The sequence below is a fragment of the Mauremys reevesii genome, linkage group 2 (assembly GCF_016161935.1).
Source record: "Mauremys reevesii isolate NIE-2019 linkage group 2, ASM1616193v1, whole genome shotgun sequence".
In the NCBI taxonomy this organism is placed as follows: Eukaryota; Metazoa; Chordata; order Testudines; family Geoemydidae; genus Mauremys; species Mauremys reevesii.
Window position 1 is genome coordinate 68,552,138 of NC_052624.1, and position 12,995 is coordinate 68,565,132.

Genomic DNA, 12,995 nt, shown 5'->3' on the forward strand with positions numbered 1-12,995 from the left:
TTATCATCCGGGTTCTTCTGCTCCGCGGCCGTCGCCTTGTGGTGTCCCTCCCCGCTGTTGAGTGCGGCCTCCTCGGCGCTCCCAAGAGCTCCGCGGCCACAGCTACGTTCGTGATACGTTGGCATCCCGACACGGGTGTGGTCGGCGGTTCAAGGTGGCTGCCCCTGCGTCACGGCCCTGGACCCGCAGCTACTTGCAGAGCCTAGCGCCACTGGGCTCACTGTACCGCCTGCTGTGTCCCCTCAGTACCTAGCCCTGCCCTGCCCCCACGGTACCCAGCCCTGGTCTGCCCTGCCACCCTCCCTGTCCTCCCTACGCGCTCTCCAAATCCTCTCTGCCCTCACCCTGCCCCCACAGGACCCAGCCCTGGTCTGCTCCCGTCCAGACCCTCCCTATGCTCTCTCCATATCCTTCCTGCCCTCACCCTGCCCCCACAGTACCCAGCCCTGGTCTGCTCCCGTCCAGATCCTCCCTACGCTCTCTCCATATCCTTCCTGCCCTGCACCCTCAGTACCCAGCCCTGGTCTGCCCTTCCCCCCTCCAGACCCTCCCTATGCTCTCTCCATATCCTCCCTGCCCTGCCCCCACAGGACCCAGCCCTGGTCTGCACCTCTCCAGACCCTCCCTGTCCTCCCCACACCCGTCCAAATCCTCCCTTCCCCCACAGTACCAAGCCCTGTCCTGCACCCTCAGTACCCAGTCCTGCCCTGTGTCCCTGCAGACCCTCTCTGCCCTGTCCCCAGTCCTACCCTGCACCCCTCCAGACCTTCCCTGCCCTGCCTCCAGCCCTGCCCTATACCCCTCCATGTCCTCCCTGCACTGCACCCTCACTCCCACTGACCAACACCAGTACCTAGCCACGCCCTACACACCCCCAGCAGATCCGCCCTGCCCCATGCATTCAGACACTACTGTCCCTCCCTGCTCTGAATGCTCACACATACCAGCACCTGTCTTACACACACACCCCTGCTCCAGATCTCCCCACCCTACTCTGAACACAGGTACCCTCCAGATCCTTCCTGCCCTGTCTGCACATTCACACATCCGCTCCAATTCAACCTTGCCCTGCACAGACACCAGTATGCATCCCTGTCCTGCCCATTCAAACCCCCTCCAGTTCCCCTCTGCCCTGCACACATACCCTTGCCTTTTACCTTTTAACCCACACTGCTATCTTTCTCCTTTGACCTGCACCCTTCCCCCCCATGTTCCCAATCCTGTGGCTGTACACTATACACACACCAACAACCTCCAGCTTCCCCCTGACCCTGTGCACACCTGTGCAGGAATCATCTACCACCCCTCTATATATACTTATACATATATACTGCTTGTCACGGTACCCCTCTGCTCCTTGCAGCATAGGAGGCCACCTACTTCTCTCAGGGCAGCCTACTGGGAACAGTAAGAGGAAGTGGCCATATTTTCTAAGAATAGCCTATAACAGAGGTGGGCAAACTACGGCCTGTGAGCCACATCCGGCCCGTGGGACCGTCCTGCCTGGCCCTTGAGCTCCGAGCTGGGGAGGCTAGCCCCCAGCCCCTTCCCCGCTGTCCCCCCTTCCCCACAGCCACGCTACCGCACAGAGAACACTGGCATGCTTCTCCTGCTGGGCTGCATGGCTTGCGCCCGCCCACCTCCCAGGCTTTCCAATAATCCAGTCCTGCCGCTCTGAACAGCATGGTAAGGGGGTGGAGAGCGGTGGGGTTGGATAAGGGGTCCTGGGGGGCAGTCAGGGGACAGGGAGCAGGGGCAGTTGGATGCGGTGGAGGTTCTGGGGGGGGTGTCGGGACAGGGAACGGAGGGGTTGGATAGGCGTGGGAGTCCCAGGGGGCAGTCCCAGGAGGAGGCGGTCAGGGGACAAGGAGCAGGGGAGGTTGGATGGGTTGAGGGCTCGGAGGAGGGCAGTCGGGAGGGGGAAGTTGGAGGAGGCTGATAGGGAGTGGGGGCCAGGCTGTTTGGGGAGGCACAGTCTTTCCTACCCGTCCCTCCACGCCATTTTGCAACCTCTATGTGGCCCTCGGGCCAAAAAGTTTGCCCAGCTCTGGCCTATAAGCTTAGTGTCTTTGAGAAAAAATGGGAGATAGTACCAATTTTGAAAGAGGCAGTTCTCAGTGAGTATCTCTGAAGAATAAAAATTTTGTGGGTCAGCCCCTGCTGACAGGTAGACTTTCAGTTACGTAGACTAATGGAACAAATAATCATTGTTATTTAACTTTCATCACACTCCCACAGTCCATTCCTGCAAAATGAGATAATGTCTTTGATTACATCCTTTTGTGAGATCTGGACTAGCTGACCTGTTTAGCTTTAAGCTGTTTCTTGAGCTATGGAGGACTGGTAACTTCTGACCTATGAAATGCAAAATGAAATACAAATGAATGATAACACATTAGTAATGGAGCAGGTGATCCCATCCTGGTAATAAGTGTATTGTTGCACTCAACCAAAGAGAAGTCCGAGTCTGCTCCACTTGATTTTTTTCTAGAAGGTGTTTTACAATGACTAAAAAGCGACAAAGAGTCCGGTGGCACCTTATAGATTAACAGACATATTGGAGCATAAGCTTTCGTGGGTGAATACCCACTTCGTCAGATGAACAATGACTGTGTTTTTCTGTTTGCCCATTTGATTGTAGATACAGGAACTATAAATTGTGTGACAGAAAATCACCACTATATTCAAACTGGTGGAATTTTTGTGTATTGTTGGATATCAGCTTCTCATATATTCCATGTTGAATTACCCATCATTGCTTACCTATTACATGGACGTTTTTATGTTTCTTAGTCTCTCCATTTCATAATACTGGGCCTGATTGTGCTATTGCTTACACAGATTGTCACTATTGTAACACCACTGATTTCAGTAGAAAATAGACTAGCTCACTTTGAGCATATAGTATTTATGATCTATTATGAAAATGACCTCAGAGGTGAAATGGCATATTATGAAGGATCATGAGCTTTTTAGAGTTTGACATGCAATACTAGTAGACACACTAGTTAGTGCTGCTTTTTCAATTTGTGAATTCACACAAGGCCAAAACAGCAGAACTCTGGCCCTATGCTTACAATTTTCTACTCCCAGTGTCCCAAATGCATGTATTTTGTCTTTTCTAATGGTACCACAAGTATTCTGCCTTTAAAGATTAGAATCTTTAGAACTCTGCCACTTAGGGCTGACACAAATATTTTGCTTTTGGCCAATCAAGCAGTTCATAGTTTCCAGCAATGAAGGTAATGGGGTTGTGACACCCTGGTAACCCTATATTCACCACTGTCATATAATTATGATATGTTTTGTATAGAGTATGCCTTGTGAGGTATCATTCTAAAATTATTGATCTGCTAGACTTTAATATCTCATTGAACTGTATGTGCTATCATTGTATATGAAGTTATGAAGTTTGGCTATGTATGTGCTACTAAAACATATTGTGAGGTTGAGAACACCCACAAGCAGCCTTTCAGGTACAACAATAAAAAGGTCAAACAATGTTAATGGCTTATTGAGGGAATTCACACAAGCACAAGGATTATCCCAGGAACTGTGTACAATAGAAACCTCTCAGAGATAGCACCAAAGAATGCTGTTTGACCCAGATCACAGCAAAAGAGCTTTCCAGCAAGTTGGAAGAAGATATAAAAGGCAGAAATGACATCATGACTATGCCTCTCTCTACAACAACACACCTGAAAGTACCGGAGGAAAAATACTTAACTGGGTGAGCAGGGGCGTCGGGGAGAGTGCTAGTCCCAGGCCAAACTGATTTCTAGCCTATGTATGGAAACTTGGTGGACTGCTTGTATCATCAGCCAAGGTGAGAAATTGCTAATTCATATCCAGTCTTTCTAGTATCTTAGGCTTAGTTTGCAGTTTTGTTTATTTACTAGGTAATGTACTTTGATTTGTTTGCTACCACTTATAATCACTTAAAAGGTATCTTTCTGTTGTTAATAAATCTATTTTACATTTTACCTAAAACACTGTGTGTTGTTGGAAGTACTAAGGAGAGAAATCTCAGCTCATGAACCAGAGTTGGTGCACGTTCACTTTCCTTTGTAGAAGAAGCAGACTGGGTAATATATTCATACTAGTCGGATTTTGACCAGGAGAGGACGGTACTGCTCTGGGGTGTTAGAATGGGAAGCTGGGAGTACTTTGGCTGTAGCTTCTCTATTGTGTGTTCATGAGTGGCTGGCCAGAGCATTCATGAACACAGATGGATGTGGTCCCTGCCTGTGAATGTTGGTGTGATGGGTGCTTGCTTGGAAGGATTTGCAGCTTGTCACAACATCACAGTGCAAGAGGAACCCAGATTGGTGAGACAGAGGGCTCAGCTGTACCTCAGTTCCAGGTGGCACCCTGGGAGGGACCCGTCACAGAGGGTTCTTGTATCCCTGAGTTCTGTCTATTACCAGTCTGGCATAGAAGAACATAGTCTGGCATTGAAGTTGTGCTTCAATTGAAAAGGAAGTCTTTTCTCATTCCTAACAAACTGCTTCACTACCAGTGACTTATAGTTTTTTCAGAGAATATTGCAAAGGCATAATAATTTCTTGTCTCTATCTACTTGCTCTGCTTTTGATGGTATCCACCAAATCATTTCTGACATAACTGTATAGAGTTTGAGGAGTTATTCTAGATCTCACTTTGTTTTTAAACATCTAAATTCTGTGTTCTGATAATCTTTTATTCCTTTTAACAATGACTAAGTTGTGCACATTTCTTCATCACTCATCCTCTTGAGACATTTTTATCTTTTTGTTACTACATGATTAGATTGTTGTAGGCTACATCTGCTATATTATTTTGTGCTATTTATAACATTTGCTCCGTAAGCAGTGAATCCTTCTAGCTCAAATAACTCTCTTTGCTGTAAGCAATTTTATATTTTTCTCTATGGAGACTGGTGCTATCTTCTGTGTCTGGAGTGACCTGGATTAGTTTTTTGCTACTACATGCACTAACATGACAAAACAGTTGTTAAAATGATCAGAGTTGGTAGGACACTAATAGATGTACACCACTACCTGGGCTTGATCCCACTTAAAAAACATAGAAAGACTGATTTTAATGAGAGTTGGATTAGGCCTAAATGATTCGTAAAAGAATAGCCTTTTAAAAAAATTTAATGAGCTTCACCTTGGAGTTTAAAAAGTGATACCTCTATGACCAGTTAGATATTCTCTTCTAATAGGTTTTTGGAAAATAATGAGGAGAGTTTTTGCAATATCAAGCCTTCCTCAGAGCACATTTTCTGGTTGTTTGCATTTTTAAAAGTCTTTTTATTAGATTTTAAAGAGGCATGATAGCGCACAGTGTATCATACAGCACAATTATATTAATAGTTTCATTTTTCACTAACTTAAAAATCAATACCAGAGACATCCAAAACCATTACATAAATGAAAAGAAAAAAAGATGAGAAAAGATAATACCAGTAACCGTAATCATGAGCCTGTAAATGTTCTAAATACTTCTCAGTGGAATTCCAATTTAAGCTTAGTATAGTGTTATTGCCAAGACAAATTCTAAGCCTAGTCCAAGTAAAGTACTTAGTAGTCAACACATTTATTATTTTTCCTTTCTAAAGATGGGAAGTGGATTGAACTTAAGAACTTGTGGATCTAAAGGCAGAGGAGGCCTGGAATTACTTCAAGTCATAGTTGCAGAAACTATCAGAATCCTGCGTCCCAAGAAGGGGGAAAAAATGCATAGGCAGGAGTTGTAGACCAAGCATCTCACAGAGGTTATTAGGAAAAAAGCAGAAAGCCTACAAGGAGTGGAAGATGGGAGGGATCAGCAAGGAAAGCTACCTTTCTGAGGTCAGAACATGTGGGGATAAAGTGAGAAAGGCAAAAGTCCATGTAGAGTTGGACCTTGCAAAGGGAATTAAAACCAATAGTAAAAAGTTCTATAGCCATATAATTAAGAAGAAAACAAAGAAGTGGGACGCTAAACACTGAGGATGGAGTGGAGGTTAAGGATCATCTAGGCATGGCTCAATAGCTAAACAAATACTTTGCCTCAGTCTTTAATGAGGCTAATGAGGAGCTTAGGGATAATGGCGGGCTGACAAATGGGAATGAGGAAATGGAGGTAGATATTACCACATCCAAGGTAGAAGCCAAACTCGAACAGTTTAATGGGACTAAATCGGAGGGTCCAGATAATCTTCATCCAAGAATATTAAAGGAACTGGCATATGAAATTGCAAGCCCATTAGCAAGAATTTTTAATGAATCTGTAAACTCAGGGGTTGTACCATATGACTGGAGAATTGCTAATATAGTTCCTGTTTTTAAGAAAGGGGGGAAAAAAGTGATCCGGCTAACTACAAGTCTGTTAGTTTGACATCTGTATTATGCAAGGTCTTAGAAAAATTTTTGAAGGAGAAAGTCAATGAGGTCAATGGTAATTGGGACAAAATACAACATGGTTTTACAAAAGGTACATCATGCCAAACAAACCTGATCTCCTTCTTTGAGAAGGTAACAGATTTTTTAGACAAAGGAAACGCAGTGGATCTAATTTACCTCAGTTTCAGTAAGGCATTTGATATGGTTCCACATGCGGAATTATTAGTTAAATTGGAAAACAGTTGGATCAGTATGAAAATTGAAAGGTGGATAAGGAACTGGTTAAAGGGGAGACTACAACAGGTCATACTGAAAGGTGAACTGTCAGGCTGGAGGGAGGTTACTAGTGGAGTTCTGCAAGGATCGGTTTTGAGACCAATCTGATTTAATCTTTTTATTACTGACCTTAGCACAAAAAGTGGGAGTGTGCTAATAAAGTTTGTGGATGATACAAAGCTGGGAGGTATTGCCAATACAGAGAAGGACCGGGATATCATACAGGAAGATCTGGATGCCCTTATGAACTGAAGTAATAGTAATAGGATGCAATTTAATAGTAAAAAGTGCAAAGTCATGCATTTAGGGATTAATAACAATAATTTTTTTATAAACTGGGACTCATCAGTTGGAAGTAACAGAGGAGGAGAAGGACCTCAGAGTATTGGTTGATCACAGGATGACTATGAGCCACAAATGTGATATGGCTGTGAAAGAAGCTAATGCGGTCTTGGGATGCATCAGGCAAGGTATTTCCAGTAGACATAAAGAGGTGTTAGTACCATTATACAAGGCACTGGTGAAACCTCATCTGGAATACTGTGTGCAGTTCTGGTCTCCCACGTTTAAGAAGGATGAATTCAAACTGGAATAGGTACAGAGAAGGGCTACTAGGATGAGCCAAGAAATGGAAAACCTGTCTTATGAAAGGAGACTCAAAGAGCTTGGCTTGTTTAGCCTAACCAAAAGAAGGCTGAGGGGAGATATGATTGCTCTCTATAACTATATCAGAGGGATAAATACCAGGGAAGGAGAGGAATTATTTAAGCTCATATCAATGTGGACACAAGACCAAATGGATATAAACTGGGCACCAGGAAGTTTAGACTTGAAATTAGATGAAGGTTCCTAATCATCAGAGGAGTGAAGTTCTGGAACAGCCTTCTGAGGGGAGCAGTGGGGGCAAAAGACATATCTGGCTTCAAGACTGAGCTTGATAAGTTTATGGAGGGGATGGTATAATGGGATAGCCTAATTTTGGCAATTAATTGATCTTTGACTATTAGCGGTAAATATCTCCAGTGCCCTGTGATGGGATGTTAGATGGAGTGGGATCTGAGTTCATTCAGCGAATTCATTCCTGGGTGTCTGGCTGGTGAGTCTTACCCACATGCTCAGGGTTTAGATGATTGCCATATTAGAGGTCAGGAAGGATTTTTCCTCCAGGGCAGATTGGCAGAGGCCCTGGGGGTTTTTCACCTTCCTCTGCAGCATAGGGCACGGGTCACTTGCTGGAGGATTCTCTGCACCTTGAAGTCTTTAAACCATGATTTGAGGCCTCCAATAGCTCAGACATAGGGGTTTATTACAGGAGTGGGTAGGTGAGTTTCTGTGGTCTGCATTGTGCAGGAGGTCAGACTAGACGATCATAATGGTCCCTTCTGACCTTAAAGTCTATGACTCTGTGATGTGATTAAATTTTAGAAGTCAGATCGAATTTTAAAATTTTCCTTCTGATCTCATAAGTGTTTTTGAGTAGAGCATGATGGGGTATATAAACCCCACAGTGGACAACACGGAGGTAAGGGGCTGCTCTTGGCTCAGGCAGCTCTTCCCTGCCACAACTACAAGTCATACACAGGCTGGAGGAGGAGCTTAAAAGGGGAGAGAGCTACTGTGTGATGCCCAGCCACAAGGAGGCGCCAGTAGTGAGTCAACCCCTTCACAACTGGTGGAGAATGCAGGCATCTTTCCCAACCCTGGAGAAGGCAGAGGACTGACTGACCCTAAAGGCATGGGCTGGTAGAACAGTCAAGAGCATCTTCTTAAGTAGATTACTAAGGACCACCAGCAATAGGCAGCCCAGCAGCAGCAATTCACAAGGAAAACAGCTGTCCAGCAGCAACTACTAGTTTGGGATTTAGGGCACAACAACAAGAACAGCAGTAAAGACTCTGATGGTCTCAGGGTCTCCCCAGGGTTTCCTTTCCAGGGACCGTAGACCTGGCCTGGTGGTCCAGCCTGTGCCAGTGAAACTCAAAAGATGGGACCTGAGGATGACCCAGAGGCTTTCCTGGTAATGTTTGACTGAGTGGCAATGGCACCTGACCACTGGGCCATCCTGTTGACTTCTTACCTGACAGGGCCAACACAGGCTGTATACTGAGGTGTAGAGTCTACTCAAGACTATGCCCAAGTGAAAGCTGCTATGCTCAACTACTTTGACATCACAGAGGAGGCCTTGCAATAAATTCTCCATTGGGAGAAATATCCCCAGGGAGCCCAGCACCACATGGTCAACCAGAAATTAAGAGACCTCTGCTGGAGTTGGAGATTTGGACTGGAGTCAAGGTGGCTGAGCTCATCATGGCAGAGCAGTTTGCCCACATACTTCTGCTGGGGATATGGACTGGGTGCATAAACACCAGTCAGAATCCCTAGCTGATGCTGTCTGGCTGATGGAAAAGGAGTTGCTGAAATGACAGTGGCAGCATCACATGAGCAACTGCTGGAGGCCAAGGAGGCTCCTAGATTCCAAGGAAGAACCAAACTTGGGGAAATGGCAGTCAGACAGTGTGGTCTCAGAAGCACAAGTCCTCTAAGGGGTCCAGCAGGCTGCGGGACCTGGACTGGCCCTTGTTGAGAAACCTCACCATCTCAGACAAAAGCCCCTGGGACTCCTGCAGGCTCCTCCACAGGAAAGCCGGGGGGGAGAGGGGGAAAGCTAACGAGCCACAGAGGAAAGGGCTACCTAAAACATTAGGCTCAGGGCTGATGCCCACTCAGCCAGCAGTGAGGGGTTTCTTTTCATGTGGGTGTCCAGGTCATCAGTATCAGGAGTGCCCCTATATGGAGTGTGGTTATGGACAGGTATGAATGATAGACAGCCACACCCATAAGCGAACCCAGCTAAAGTGACAGTCCTTGGTCAGATAAACAGACAGAGGTGATGGCCTGGTGCATTCCAGATGTGGGCAGACCCTGGTCCAGAACAACTTGGTCCCAAACCCTGAGGCCACTGAGGAGACTGTGTTTCTACAGTGTATTCAGAGAGACATTGAATATTATTCTAGTGTATGCGTGCAGTTGACTGTAGGGGAAAACATGAAGTCTCTTGTACTGGGGCTAGCCTCGACACTAGCCTATCCCATTATCATGGGTTGGGATTGGGAGCATTTCTCTGACGTTCTAAGTATTTAAACCAGCACCAGAAGGAGTAACTGAGGGGCCCTGGAAGATGGGATTTTGAAACCTGTCATGTTAGCAGGTGTAGATGAGGAGCTAGTCCCTTGAGAAAGGAGGATTCGGCCAAGGGGCAGCTTCCCCAGAAGAGCCACCTAACAATGAAGCAATGGTGGCCTCCTACAGGAGAGGGACATTATAACTAGAGGGACTGACTTCATCAAGGATCAGAGGGAAGACAGACTTTGAGCTGAGCTTATGACTAACTGTCGGTGGTTAATGGGGAGGTGATTGACCCCCAAACGAGTAGTACTGCCATTTTGAGCTTCAGGCAGAGAGACTGTGGCAGCTAGAGAGATCGACTGATGGGTGAAGTTCGGTCAGAACTCCTTGTTTCTCAGCCTCACAGATGCGAGGTTATGTGACTGGCTCAGATTATCTCGTCTGCAGGTCACTTCAGTCACCAGAAGAGCTTGGCCAGGAATCTGGATTGCTTTTTATGGCCTGGGTTTCACCAAGAAGTTAAAGACTTCATCAGCTCCTGCCCTGAATGCCAACTCGTAGTGTTAGGGAGATTTTTATTTTACCATGTTATTTCCTCTTTGGCCATTTTGTTTTCACTAGGTTGTTGTTGGCCTCCATACTGAGTACCCTCCTTCATGGAGCGTTTTGCACCTTTTCCCCCAAAACAAGAAAGGAGAAGATTAGGTGACCAGTAATCTGCCTGGCAACAGAAGATTACTTAAGGGGCGTTCACCCATCCCTCAGTGCTGTCCGTCACAGTTGCAGTCAGTTGCCCACATGCACAGCTGCTAGCCCCAGAGCAGACCCGGACTCGTGGTATGCCATCTTATTCCATCTGGTTCCCTACCTGCGTCTACTTGCACACATCAATAATTCCATCAGCCCATATATTACACTCAGGACAGCGTGTCAAGTATCAAAGAAAGAAGATCTGGCCACTTACACTGTGTTCTAGTGTCCTGTGTTCCTGATACCGTGTCCTGTGGTTCTACTCCTCGTTCCCTTCGGCGTCAGTGTGTCTTCTCATCCTACGAGATATGGTATTGTAATAATCCTTTATTGTTCTGGTCATTTTCCCTAATGTATGTAAAAGGTTTTGGGGGCTCTGGGCTTTATGCCCACATTATATATGTTAAGAACTGAGCTGTTTTGTGGTTTCATTGTTGTTCACATTTTGGTTGGGATCCTTGCTTAGTATATTATTTGCTTACCTGTCTGTCCAATAAATCCTGTTTGTTTGCACCCTATCCATTTGTTAAGTTTTATATCACTAATTTAAACACCGTTGAACAGATGCAGATGATGGGGGAATGGACTTGTGGTTAGCCCATTTTCAGGCTAACAGTAGGACCTAAAGGAGTGACAAAAAGCTCCTCTGCTCCATTCCCTGTAGTAGGCATATTGTTTGAAAGAATCGGGATGGACCTCATTGGGCACTTAGAAAAAAGTGTAGCTGGATATAAACACATATTAGTGATAGTTGATTATGCCCTCTATTATCCTGAGGCAATCCCACCGCACACCACCAATGCAAAGACTGTTGCAGCAGTACTTCTAAAAGTCTTTGCTGGATAAAGGGTAACTAAGGAGATCCTCACTGATCAAGTCACCAACTTTATGTCAGTTAGTGAAGGAGGTGTGTGATTTGATAAAAATAAAAACTCTGTATGTGTGTCTGTCATCTGCAAATGGATGGTCTGGTTGAATGATTCAACCAGACCCTGAAAAGGATGTTAAAAAATGTATTTCTGAGGACGCCCATCATTGAGATGAGATGATGGCTCTCCTGTTATTTGCTGTTTTGAGATGTTCTCTAGTCAACTACTGGATTCTCCCCATTTGAACTGTTATATGAGAGACAACCCCAGGGAATTCTTGACCTCATCCATGAGATGTGGGAATAACAGACTTCTAAGATGAAGACTATTATTGGGTGTACGCACTGAAGCTCCAGGAGAGGCTCTAAACCCTAGAGTCCTTTGCCAGTGCTCAGCAGACCCAGGAGTGAGCCTATAACAAAGGGGCACATATTCAAACCAGGCAATTGGGTACTTCTAAGCGACTCACTAAATGGCAAGGACCGTACAAAGTAGTCCGCCAAGTTAAGCCAGAAAAGTATGAAATTAGACAGCCCAACAAGAGGAGGCTAACACAGGTCTATCATATTAACCTTCTGAAGCTATGGAAGGAGTGGGAGAGCTTATTTATTGCTCCTTCTCTCCCTGAGCCAGGGCTGGGACCCCAAGTGCCCATCTCACCAGACCCAAACCCTACATAGATGGAAGAACATCTTTGCCTGGAACAGAGGGCCCAGGTGAGAAGCTAATAAAAGCCTTCTGGATGGTGTTTGTGTCTCATCTGGGGTGGACTCACTTCTTGCAACACTGTATCCAAACAGAACCTGGTCAACTCGTCCAGGAGAATTTACAGCTATGCCCCAAAATCATGCGAGAGACCCTGAAGCAAGAAGCCCATGTGATGTTGGAATTAGGGGTCATTGAAGAGTTCAGCAGCAGCTGGCAAAGTCCTGTTGTACTGGTCTTAAAGCCAGATGGCACCATCCGGTTTTGCATAGTCTTTAGAAAGGTATCTATCCCTCCAGCTGTATGCCTTCCAAATTCAGTATACAGCAGGAAAAACTCACCAAAATGTTGATTTTTTGGAGGGAGTATGTGGCTATTTTGCACAATAGAAAATATAATTTATGTAGCAAAGCATTCTCTGACTCTTCTTCCAGTCTATAACCAAGAAAGGCTCCTGTGTACAATCCAAACTTCCTTTGGGTGCAGAGAGAGACTGGGCCAAAACTGGCATATTTTATTCATTTATATCATAACTTCCCCTCTTTGAGATGATGAGCCGTGGAGTTCTGAAAAAATTGGTCCTGCTAGTGTAGGCAGGGGGCTGGACTCAATGACCTTTCAAGGTCCCTTCCAGTTCTAGGCGATTGGTATATCTCCAATTATTACTATTACTAGGTGAATTGAAAAATATTTCATTTTTTACAGTGCAAATATTTGTAATCAATCAAGTGAGCACTGTACACTTTGTATTCTGTGTTGTAATTGAAATCAATATATCTGAAAATGTAGAAAACATCCAAAAATATTTAAATAAATGGTATTCTGTTATTTTTAATAGCACGATTAATTGTGATTAATTATTTTAATCACTTGACAGCCTTAATTAATATGCAATAAATCA

At 45.2% G+C, this 12,995-nt stretch overlaps 1 long non-coding RNA gene across 2 annotated transcripts in view; it reads left to right on the top strand.

The window, feature by feature from the left end:
- The first annotated feature begins 29 nt into the window (after positions 1-29).
- LOC120396900 overlaps positions 30-12,995 on the top strand; it is a 176,339-nt gene continuing 163,373 nt past the window's right edge. For both annotated transcript variants that reach the window (XR_005593516.1, XR_005593515.1), the window contains exon 1: positions 30-154. This is a non-coding gene — a long non-coding RNA (uncharacterized LOC120396900). The remainder of the gene's footprint in view (positions 155-12,995) is intronic.